We start from the raw sequence: 12,809 nt of genomic DNA, 5'->3' as shown, positions 1-12,809 counted from the left end.
CACTAAGATAAACAAAGCAAGAACTTGAATGTGGGTGTCCCAATGTCAAGAGCTTTCCAGAGCATGAAGCCAGCTTCTACTCATTGCCATAAAAGACAGTTTTGACTGAAAGGTAAAAATCTCTTTATTCTGGCTGTGCTGTATCTTACCACATTAAGGCTAGCTGACAATACAGGTTAGTTTTGAAATGTGTAGAGTTGCGTTTCACAAAGTTATAAATCTACAGTTAAGACAAAATCCAGATCTTTCAGCAAAGGGAACATCCTGTTGGCATACTTAACTGGAAAATAGATTTAGCTGGGGATAGGAAAATGATTTATAGAGCAAGAGGTAGAGTGGAACAGGCCATTTTTTCATAGTACTCAAAGTCTAGTTTTGTAAAAATAAAAGGAAGCCACTGCATTTACATAAGAGGTTTCACTAGGGTAGGAATGTAGAGGAAGATTGTCTGCAGCTCTAGAAGTTCCCTGAGAAGAGATCTCTGTATCTGAGCAAACTTGTAATCCGTGGTTAGTGTCCTGCTGAGTATTTCTGAGGGACATAAACACAGGGGCTTGCCTGGGAACTAAAAATGCCTATCTTGTGATGCTGGCACTTGCTGAGGGTAGTGGGTGTAACAACCCACCGTTCATTTGAATCAACTGCAGAGTGCAATTAGGCTTTAAAGAATAGATAGCGGAAACAATAGGAGCCGCCACCCCAAAAATAAGGGTATGTACAAAGCTGTTTAAAAAATGCTGTGTAGGTGGAGGGTTTGACAACAGGCTGAATTAACATGCAGGTGCCAGAATGCTGTTCATGTGGAAGAGAAACCAGAAAGACAACAGGGCAGCATGCAAAGAAGGCATGAAGAAACTCACAGCCAAATAAATACTTTCTCTCTGACTGAATAAAAGCTGAGTTTTCAGAAGTCAGGCACCTGGAGCTTCAGGAAGAGTAGGTGTTCTCTCTTCTGAAGTACTCACTGATATGTGAGAACTTGTGTTTAATGAGTTGCTCCGAAATCAGGAGGCTTTGTATCAGAAAAATGCAGTGCCAGATTCCAACTCTTGTCCACCTGCAAGAGATAAGTTATGCAAAAGTATTAGATGGCAATGCTCTGATAGATCTCCTCATTACTGCAGTGGCAAAGAAGCAGGTATCTCAGCTTTTAAATGTAGTTAAGCAAGTGAACCTTTTATTTGGAATGCAATCCAGATTCCAGTGTGGAAAATATAAATTATCATCAATTAGAAGGAAAAGGCCAGGTCAGAACAAAACACAAACCAGACCCACCTAGCCTAAATCAATTCTACTGGAGCTTCCCACATAGCAATATTTACTTGTTACAGTGTTGAACTAGCAAAGTGAGAGCTGCACTTGGAGGTTTGCTTTTTTTTCTTTACTGTACAGTCAGCATGATCACAGTTCAGTTTTACTCTTTGATTACTAGAGTGTCCAGCACGGTGGTCTCTCCCTTGAATGAACTTTTTTTGGTTATTCACCTGCCTCACTGCCTAGAAGGTTTTTTCCGCAGTGTTTGTTTTGTTGATTAGATTTAGCATGTGAATGGGTTGTCTGCTGTGACAGAAAGGTTGTCCCTTGTGTCTTTATTTGAAAAAACAAGGCTTTTGACAAGTCTATTTATATGCCTGACCTCAAGAGATTTCTAACATTATGAGTTTTTGAGACAAAGTTCAAGACTTTCTGAACTGTGCCTTTCACAGATAGCTCCTCTGGTTTGAAAGTGTCTGCAAGCTCCACGCAATTTCCCCTGCAACCCAGTCGGATTTTTATTAAAGCACTATCTGCATCTGCCTTTCATTAGTCCCACGAATGATCACTAAGTGTAGATTTAGATTCTTCTTATACTGACACTGAAGAAAATGAAAAGCAAATGGTTTCAAGATAGGACTGAAGCAAGGTTGCACATGATCCTGTTGCATTCTTCTGAACTCCAGCTAGCTCTCTGGTGATGCACTGGCAGGAGTACTGGCTTTTTTGAGCTTTCCAGAATGCATTACCCACAGTTCAACATCTAGACATTCTTTCATGTGCATTAAACAAGTTTTTAGTCAATTTTCATAGTGAGAATACAAAGGCAATTATTTATTTCTTTAAAATAGTGACCAGTGTGTGGTATGATACAATATACATGGAATAAGCCACCACAGTTATCCAATCCAATGCCTCACAAGCACAGGGGTCAGACTCAGAAGACCTACAAATCACCCATTCTGCATACACCACAAGCCACAAAACCCTCCCCAGTGCTCTGTAACAGCTTGAAGTTGTACAGCATAACCATTCAAAGACACAGATTGTTGTTTGCCACAGTTGCAATCATGGCAATCCAGCAGCCCTTATCACATACTACAAGAGGATAGCAAAGAAATCTAAGGCATTTTCAACATCCTAAGCACCAAACACCCTGAAGACCTCTAAATGAAAATGCACTAAGCAATATACCCCACTCCTTAGCCCTACTTTTGCACTCTGTTGGTATGACACATGCTCAGTATAGCACTTGTACCTTGCACTTGAGCATGCATGTACGTAAACATAATCCCCAGGGAGCTTCCAAAAACTACTTTTCTGTCTTCACAGCACGATTGTGGTATGACTTCTTGCCTCTCCAGAGCCAGAGGAGAGGTGGCACCTCTCTTCCCAAGCACTTCCAAGGCCTGTCATCAAGTCACCCAAGGCTCAACAGCCTTGGACACAATTCAGCCCAGAGGCTAAAGGCTTTTTGGTCTCTGATCACTGGAAAAATGAAAAGCTCTGCTCTGTCTTTGAGGGGAAGAAAGTTTTGAGTCTCAACCATCTGAGCAAACATCTTCTGGGACTTCTGCTGCTCAAATGCAGAACTTTCTTTCCTTCTCTTGTCCTGCTGGTGACTTTTATTTCCATGATAATTAGGTGTGAATTGCCAGGAATATTTCTTCTCTTATGCAGAGCCACCTTCTGCAATTTCAGGAACAGCTGTGTGTGTTTAATATCACCATATCTGGATGCTTCTACTAGAGTCACTGCGCCCTGCGCTCTGTATATGTGTGGAAGAAATGCAGAGTACTCCCACTTGCTTTTCTCCCCCTCTCAGAGCAAAACATCAAATACAGTAACCAAAACATATGTGCTACACAGTACCCTACAGAAAGTATGCATGTACATATGTTTTCAAAATTATATTTGGCTTGAATTTTGAGATTTAATCCAGTTTACATCTTCACTTACCCAAAACAGTTGTATCGACCTAATTTAAAAAATGGAAACAGCAGCTCTGCTAGGGACCAGAAAATTGATTCTATAAAGCTAGTTCCAAATGAAATGGTTCAGAAAAAAAATAAAATCTGAGAGCAGTACTCTTCTGGTAGCAGGTAGATGAGAGCTTTGCTTCACATGGAGGCTGTGCTTGAACTCTAGGCATCCAAACAGATCAGCAACATGACATTTGTTTCTCACAGGAAAATCCTTTCCCTAGGGTACAGACAGGAAATCCAAAACAAGAGGAGGTAAATACCAAAGGATCACTGAGGAAAGGGGAGGAGAAAGAACAAAAAGCACAGTGTTCACTTGTGTCCACTAAAGAAAGGCTCAGGAAAGAAAACTGCATGAGAAATAAGTGCTTATTTTGATATTAAATGAAGTGCTATGATTGCAGGATGAACCACTTCCATACTCCAAAGCTGTAGTTCAGATCAGTGCACAGCCCAGTGAAATCTTAATTTACTGTGTTGTTTCCTCAAAAATCATTGAATTCCCTTGGGGGGAAAAAATAAATCAAAATTCATCTTATTCAACTAAAGCATGAGAGAGACCCTTAAGTTTGTTCACAGCATTTGTTTTTATGAGTGCTGCCCACTGCGAACAAGCAACTTTTGTGAAGATCTTGACCTTTTGTGTTAGAAATTCTGGTGCAAACTCAAGTGATCCAGTAGTAGGTGACTCGGGGACCTTTTGCTGACCCTACTGTGTCTAGGCCCACACAGCCTGTCAAGCTGCTTCCCTCTGAGTACAGGGTGCTCTGTTTCAGATGTAATGAGGGCTGGGAGGCACAGGAGCTGGCCCACTGAGCCTTGCAGTCACTTCTTGAACACAGTGACGGGAGCTTTGTTTTGCTGTGGCATCAGCCTCCCCCAGAGCTCAGCACACAAACGCCGGGCAGCAATCGGTGGGGAACTGAGAGCTCAGCGCTGAAACACAAGGAACAGAGCAAGGATAAATCACCTTGGGAGGAAGGGCAATGCAAGGCTCTTCTTGTGGAGCTGCTGAGGTGCTCCGTGACAGGGATCCTGTAAACAGGGGCTCTGAAAAGGACATTTTTCACACTGGAATTGCTGATTTGATGTTTTTGTCAGCTGGATCTTTTGGCTTCTTGCCAGCCCAGAAAAAGCTAACAAAGGCCATTTCTGCTGTTGCATATGATCAGGGAAGAAGAAAAGAAGGAAGAAAATAAATGAGGGAGCTGTAGTACTTTTAAAAGAGAAACATTTTTTTCAAAGAAGTAAAAATATAAAGTTAGGACAGCTTTGAAACTGAGGCTACAATCCTACTGTGGTAAAAACTTAGAAAAGATTAAGACTCTGATGGAATTGTTTGAACTGGATTTGTTAATAAAAGGCAAATTTATTTTGAAGTGTTATTTTCACTTACTCAACATTTTTTCATTCATTCATTTTTTCACTCAGTTTCCTATGTTCTTTGGAGAGTTCATACTGTCTTAGTGGTTATCAGGATTGCATGTGCTTTCCAATAAAGAAATAGGATACTCATATATCCCTATTTTTCAAACTTCCATTTCAGTTTCTTAGCCATTGAAAAGCTGTCTGACTGTGATCAAGGCTGGTGAGCATATGGTTAAATATGCCATGACTTGGGTTATGAGCACCATGAAATGGTGCTCATAGCCCCTGGTCATGGCATATTTAACAAAAGTTGAGCTCTCAGATAACCTTTCCCAAACAAATTCCAGTACAGCTACATTTTCTCTTTCTGAGCTTTGACCAGATACAAGTGGCACCATTTCATTGCCAAATTCTATCCAACTTCTACAAAATATTGAGAGGTGAAAACATTTTTAATAGGGAAGTATAACTAACTGTTCCTGTCCTTTCTCTGTATAAACTATTATCAAGACTTTGAAGTTCTGCCAGCTTGTTTCCATTACAAGGAAAACCTGATACCAGCTGGAAATTTTGGAGTACAGAGAGAGCAATGGCAATAGTCCTGTTGACTTAAAAACTATGCATAACATCCTGGGGTTTAGGAACACAAAATAAAAAAAAAACTGGAAACAATTTTCTTTTTAGAGGTCTCTGCCTTTTCAACACCCTAAGCAGCTTCATCTGTTAAAACTTCTTTCTAATGTGATATCCACAGGAACTTTTCTCATTCCCTCGTTTTCCAGGCCTTCATTCCTCGTCTCTCCTGCCCATCAGTACTTCAGACTATCAAATGTTCCAGCCCTGTGCTTATCTGCCCCTTGAGAAGCCTCACTGCTCACATAGCATAACTTCATATTTTGGGCGTTAGCTTCTGGGGTTTCTCACGCATCGCTGCTCCTGAGAGTCCTCCAGTTTGCCTAATGCAAGCCTGGGACTGATGAAAAGGGTGACTTAACACTTTCAGCCTAACAGCTGGCTGCAGTTAGGAACATAAAAAAACAGCTGCCATGTTCTGTTGATTGCATGCATCAGCAGGCAGGTAAAGCTTTATAATCAATATAATCTGTGGTAAAGGTCCTTCCTTGTATACACACACAATATATAGCCCTGCTTTGTCTGCAAAACAGCATTCAGTTTCAGCATGCGTACTGTATTAAGGTTTCTTTGCTTCAATGTAAAAAATCTTCTATAATATGTCATGATTGGAGCCACATGGTGTGTAAGAAACAAGTGAAGCAACAAGCATTGAAAGAAGAAAACAGCCATTATTTTAAATAGTCAAGATATAGGATTACGTTTGTGGGCATCACTCTCCAAACAATTATTAACAGAATAGTCAAGCCTGAGAGATGTGCTGCTAACAGTTCTGTGCTGTATGTTGTCTACAGCCAGGACTGCTACAGGACAGTTTTCTCTCACATATATTTTGAGTGTTCACAATCTACTGGTTTTGTGATGATATTTTCATCTCCCTCAAAAAGATTTATTTAAATGTCTCTATTGTGTGATTCTCAAATTCACTAATGCCCTTTGCAAAGTGGTGGCTGGAGCACATCCCAAGTAAATATTTGTTGAAATGCTTATTAGCAAGACAATTTTCTTGGATGTTTTCTCTTTCCATGAATATTCATATTAGAAATGTTAATAGAAATAAGAGACAATTTGCAAAATTTGTTGATATTTCTAGAGTAGCGGAAAAGAATGCTTTAATTGGGGCATTTACAAATGCAAGCCTCCTTTTCATTTTGCCTTTTGCTTGACATCTGGTTTGTTTTTATAACCAAAAAAAACTCTATGCAGTTGTATGTTCCTATGGCAAGTAAAAGCCAAAGCAGTCATCCAGCTGTTAAAATTAGTGTTATATCTGAATTTTCTATGGATTTCCTACTGCATGGCAGGAAATCAGCTTTCATTGCAGCTTCCCCTCCTCCTTATCCAGCCCCCTATTAGATTAATACCAGAAGCATGAAGTAATGTTTAACAGAAAGTTGTTGCTTTTAGCTCTGGGAAAACTTGGCAGCCTCTCCAGAAATGAAGGGGGAGGGGGAACCTGAAGCCTCCGTTAACTAAAGAGGAGATTGGAGGCATAAATATACATTTTTCTCCCATTAAAATTCTGAAGTTTAAAAAAATGCACTAATGACAAACTGTTTCTAAGTCTAATGAGGAACTGCTGTCATTCCTCTTCTCTCTTTATGTATTAATCACCCAGCTCCTATGGGCTACTTTTGGGTCACCATTTCATATTGCTTAGCAATTTATGTCCTGTTGGCAAAGCATATCACTGACATAGTGCATTTCTCTTTTTGTTTAAAATGGGTTTCTAGTTTACAGGATGGTCTGAAGAGCTTGCAACCTAAAAGAAGGTTGTTGCTCACCAACACTGAGATGCCTCCCCTTGAGTGCTTTAAGGTTTCAGTAGTACAAAGAAGAAAAAAAAAAAGGAACATGTAGACAAGGCATTATGACAAAGAAGCCAGACTACCCCCAGCTTCCTATCTGAGATTTTACAGTGGTCTTTAAACTACAGTACAAAATTAGAATTTATTTAAACAATGTGATAAATATTGTCATATATTAATTTCCTATGATACTGTGGGATCAGCAAGCATATTTTATTGCTTCCTGCAGGCCTAATCCTACATCAGTCAGTGGGAATTTCATGGGAAATGTGTGATGTCATGGCCACAGCAGTGCAACCCAGAGTGAAGAGCATTTATGGGGCTCTGTGGAAAAGGGGTGCCCGAGCTCCAGGAGCAGCACGGCAGGACAGGGACAGGCGTTCTGTGGGGACCAGTGTAGACAAGGACATGTGCATAAGACAGCAGACTTTTCATGGCTCAGCTCCTGTAAAACAGCATTTTCAAACTACTCATATTCCCAAAATATCTGTGTTTATTTGCTTTTCAGTTTACCTTGTACCATTAGCTGGTGTGCTGCCATTTAAAGCTTTGACTTCTGGTAAAAGAGCAGAGTTCCCACTGACCACCGGCTGGGCAGATGGAGAGATGCAGAGTTCTGAATCTGAAGTACCCAAGTGCTTTATTTACACTAAGCTCAGGTACCAAAAGCTCTTCCAGCAGTTTGCAGCCTGCACAAAGAGCAAGGTGATCCAGAGCCCTCCCACAGTTTCACCCCTTGCCCAGCCTGCCAGAACCCAGTCCTGTTAGTGGCCTGTGACAGACCCTGTGAGGCAGGTGGCACATCCAACAGCAGGCACAGGGAACAGTGTTACCTGTAGGATGGCTGGGCATGGTCCTCCACTATTCCCCAGGGTAACTCAAACTTGGGTTGACACAAGGAGGAAAGGGAAGAACAGAATACAGAATAATCTGGCACAGGGCATATATATCCTGGCCTCAGGAGCCAGGCTTATACAGCACCCATCTGTTAAAAACCTGCAGGGAAGTGCTGGACTATCTTCCCCTTTCCCTTGCTTATTCTGTTTGGAATGTATTGCATTCTGTGACATTCTCACTATCCTGATATACTTTTAGGGTTGAAGGGGGTGCAAGTGCAGTGGGAAAGCCATGTGGTGGTGGCTTGTCGTTTGACTTCTATTTCGATTTAGGCTGATTTTACCTTGGGTATTAGTGCATCTTCAGGATGTTTGTCTTTGGGTTTAGCTTATTTTGTCTAAGCATTTAAGGCATACTTATGTAAGGGCTGTGCAGGGAGAGAATTGTTATAATTTACATTTTTTAGATGCTTTTAATCCTGCTTCTGCTAGGAGAAAAAAATCCAGAAATCTGAGGCTAAAATATATCTCTGCATCTTATTCTGCCTCTACCACTGTGAGAAAGTAGTAGCAATACTGTGTCATCCTTTGTGCTGCTAATGGGACATAATTCTACATTTGGGGGCCATCTGCTGAAAAGAAAACCTCTACAACCCTTCTGAATGCACATATAAAAACTTGTCAGCAAAAACAGCTTCATGAATAAGTTGTGAGAATATATTTTATCTAAACTTTATTAGAGAAAGCTTTTTCCTTTATTAGAGAAAGCTCCAAACAGAATGAAAGAAGCTTTGGCAACCATCTTTCTTTTTGGTACAAACACATTGTTTCACCTCTTTTGACTCCATATTAATTAATTTAATTTCACTTGAAGGGAAAGAATACTTTTTTGCAGGAGGAAGAAAACAAATGAGAATTTATTTCAGCACAAAGAGATCCATCTTTACACAGATTAACTGTGAAATTAAAGTAGTAACTTTGGTTCTTCTGTTCCATACCATGCCCCCACTGAGATTTCTTATGTAACCTTGGGCAAATAGCTTAAATTGCTTTAGAGTTCATCTCACTTCCTACTAAAGGAAGTACTGTCCTACTGACACAACCCACAGTACTGTTATATATGTATCCAGATTTGATAAAGAGAGCTCAAAGGAGAATAGAAAACTTCCCTGGCTTGGAATCAGAAGGAAATTACAAGGTACCAAACTTTGGTGCATGTAAGGACTTATGAATTGGCTTATTGCTTGCTGGGTAAAAGATAAGACTAGAAGGGGAATGAAGGCAACTATGGAATGAAGGTACCAATGTATCCAATCACTGAGTACAAAACTATTAGCTGTCCTAATCTGTGACTATAATTGTAAACCAGTGTAGCTACAGAATTTGCACCATGTCTTGTGCTTTCCTACTGCTTTCCTACTGCTTTGGCATCTATGAGGAGCACTGACCAAGGTTTTGCTAGTGCTTGTAGTTTTCAGTGTGTTTTCTCACAGATCGTATATTCAAAATGTACTTGTGTACAGGAAAAACCACTTTACCAGTACTGCAGAGACCTCAGCAGAACTGGCTGATGAAGCCCTAAGCCACCCTCACTGACCAGTGCACACACTGATTCTAGGAAAGGGAAGCAATTAATCAGCTGTGAAGACAGAGAACCATACACAAGCTAATAGGGGAGTGCTCTTGTGATTTGAGGCAATGTCCATACTGTGGTAGCAAAAATTCTTTTGATTACTAAAATACCCTATTTAATGAAGAAATAGCGTGCTCTTTTATTGCATTTTGAATGGTCAAGTTGCTTAATAAAAATAGTTACCTCTTGGACAAATCTTGTCTTGTTTATATCTTTAGGCCATTATGGATGCAACACTGCTGCTACTTAAATGAGTCATTATGAGTTGTGCAATTATAGAGAGACTTTTTTAAGGTAACTACTGATTATTTACAGAAAATTAACTGTCTAAATTAGTCTTCCTTTAATGGTAGTTCTGCAACAGAGTTATACTGTGGGCTGGGCAGTCAGCATAAAGGAAAAGCAAACCTCCCAAATGTACTGTAAATCTAGACAAAAACTCACAGAAGTGCAACAAAACCCATGTTCCAGACCTGTCCCTTAAGCTCTGAATTCAACTGCAAAAGCAGCCAGGGCCTGATGATTCAGAAAACGTAAAAAATATAATCGCTTTTTTTGCCTTGCAATTACAACCTAGGTAATTATGTACAACTGTGCAAAGGAAGAGTGTAAGGAAATTCCTTTCTTGAGACTTCCAGCAATTGACTTGTGCCCTGAAGCATGAGATTTGATTACTCATGTAACTTATTTTCCCCAGGGAGTTTCTTCTTGATAGCTCTTGTGTGATAGTTCAAGAAAGTTCCAGGACAAGTCAAAAGAGCACTCCACTGGTTGAACCCCAACTTATTTTATTACTGATATACATTTCTATTGAGTGCTAAATTAAGACCTTTTTAGATTTTTAACTAGGATGACCAGTGTAAGTACAGGTTGTGATTTTTTTTTTTCACCAGAGTGGTACTGATGAATGCAGTCATCCTCCACATTGCTTTTTGATTTTGCAGATTCCCAACAAGCCTTAAAAATCAAGATTCTTTCATAACCTAGAATCCAGCCTGCTACACTGCCTCAAAATGTCTTCGAGGAAGTTACAGCAGAGGAATGACTGCTTACTTTGAAGTTGCACCCAAAGTTCTGCTTTTCAAGCTATAGACAGGTGGTTCAAAATGCTCTGGTTACATCCTGGAAAACTGAATCCTTGTGACTTCAATTGTTGTAACAGGTTTGTTCAAAAAGTGTGCAACTTAATAATCCATTGGTGTGTTGGTGATGCTGGTTTAAGAAACAAAGGCTCAGTCTGAAGCACAACTGCTCAGATCTAGCTGTTCCTGTTCTCATCAATCACTCTAATACAAGTAATTTCTGGACCTTTTTCAGAAGACAGAGGCATTGGGAAGGAATAGCTTTCACCTGGATCATTTTCATGATCTGGTTTTAATAAATAATTGCATCACCCCACCAAAGAATGTAACAAATCATAGACTATTAATCCAAATGAGTAGGAAAGCTTTATCTCAACCAGCTTTGTCTGACTGGGAATGGCCTCTCCTCCTGCAGGTAACAAAAGGCTGAACCAACTCCCAGCTGTGGGCTCTGGCTCATTTGGCAGAAATGCAGTCTTGTCCACACCTGATGTGGATAAAATCTGTGAAGGTAAGGGACCAGGTAATGCAGAGGTTGTGACTGCGGGCGTCTGCTCAGAGATTACTTCAGTTCTGAAGCAGCTGAAGTGATTTCACCTGTTTTACAGAAGCATGGCATTGAAGGATGGTAACAAAATGGCATTTTATTACCATTTGCAGTGCTCCTGATTAAAGCATGCTTTTTGTAAACATTTCCACATTTGATTTCTACTTATATGGATTACCATGGAAACCAAACTTTTATCGGGCATGCTTGCATACTGAAGGGTGGAGAATTTTAAAAGCCTCTGTGATATGCAGTACCATTGATGCTGAAGTATAATTGCCATGAAAATTGTTAATGCTAGCTAGATAGACTGTTGAACCCATTTATGACTCGTAGCTCTCAGGCAAGTTTCCATATACTTTTTCCTGACATTTTTAAAAATAGTAGCATTGCTTCTTTTGCTCCAACAAGAGTTTTCAGATCTTTAATTTATGGAGGTTCTCTTGTTCCTAATTTTTAAGTATTTTCTACTAATAAAATGTAAGATGGAGTTTTTGTTGTTATTTTATGTTGCCAGACCCTTGCCTGTTGAACATTACAACTTACCAAGTTATTTCAGAACCTCAGCTATGGCTGAGTACTTATTATTTTAGAAATAAGTCCTATTCTGTATTTGTATTTCTTTTGCTGAAAAGAAACAGATCATACTGATTAAGACAAAGTTTTCACAGCATACAGGTAGCAGGGGAAACATATGGTCTACCTTACCCAGCTTTGCTGCCTCCATACCTACTGGGTAGGAAGTAAGTGAAGGAATATTTTAGCTGATATATCACAAGTCCTTCAGAGTAACAGTTTGACCGCAAGAGCAAAGTTTCAGCTTTCCATACTTCTAGGCTTCATGGTCCCTAGGGAGATTTTTGCAGACTATTACTTACAGTTTTTCCCACTTAAAAGGAAAAGGAAGATCATGTGAGATGATGGGAAGGCTAGCTGCTTTTGGTTCTGGCTGTGGCAGGATTAAAAGCAATTTTCAGTTCTACCAACTGTGAGCATGCCTGTAACTGCATTTATTACACACATATGCCTTTGTTTTTATAAGTGCCTTGCTTGCTCAGCGAACAAAACAGAAGAGCCAGGTTCAATGCTAGTGGAAAATGAAACACTGGGATATTTGTAGAGGAGAGACCAGAAGAGACCATCTAGGTTCTGGCCTTTTAGAGTAATTAGTCTCAATGCTTGTCTTTTTATAGTAAACCAGAGTGGACACTATGACAGTCAAGGGCATATTTTTTAAAATATTCTCTAGTATTGTGGGTATCACTATGTAGATTTCAGGTACTAGTGAGTTATTACCAAGTTTATATTGTAGTGAAGTTATGGTTCTAGCCAAGTAAAATATCTCCTGGAATACATAAGACGGGAAGTGTATCACAGCAAACTCAGTTTGCTCGTGGTACACCGGAACAGGCAGCAGCCGCGGCAGTGGCTTACCCGGCTGAGTGCTGGGTGAGCTTTGACCCATCCTGCCGGACCCCTGCACAGCAGGTAAGTGCTGCTATCCCCGAATTCCCTCTTTGGGAAACAAATGGGGAAAGGTAAAGTGACGAGGCCACACAGCATGAAACAAGATCTCTGTGCAGGATACTCTGGCTCACTGCCCTGAGTCCTCCAGGCTGGCTCGCATCTCTCACCGCCGGGGTTTCCTTACCAAGCCTGACACTGC

This window comes from Zonotrichia leucophrys, chromosome 1 (genome assembly GCF_028769735.1).
Source record: "Zonotrichia leucophrys gambelii isolate GWCS_2022_RI chromosome 1, RI_Zleu_2.0, whole genome shotgun sequence".
Classification (NCBI taxonomy): Eukaryota; Metazoa; Chordata; class Aves; order Passeriformes; family Passerellidae; genus Zonotrichia; species Zonotrichia leucophrys.
This window is presented reverse-complemented; position numbering follows the sequence as displayed.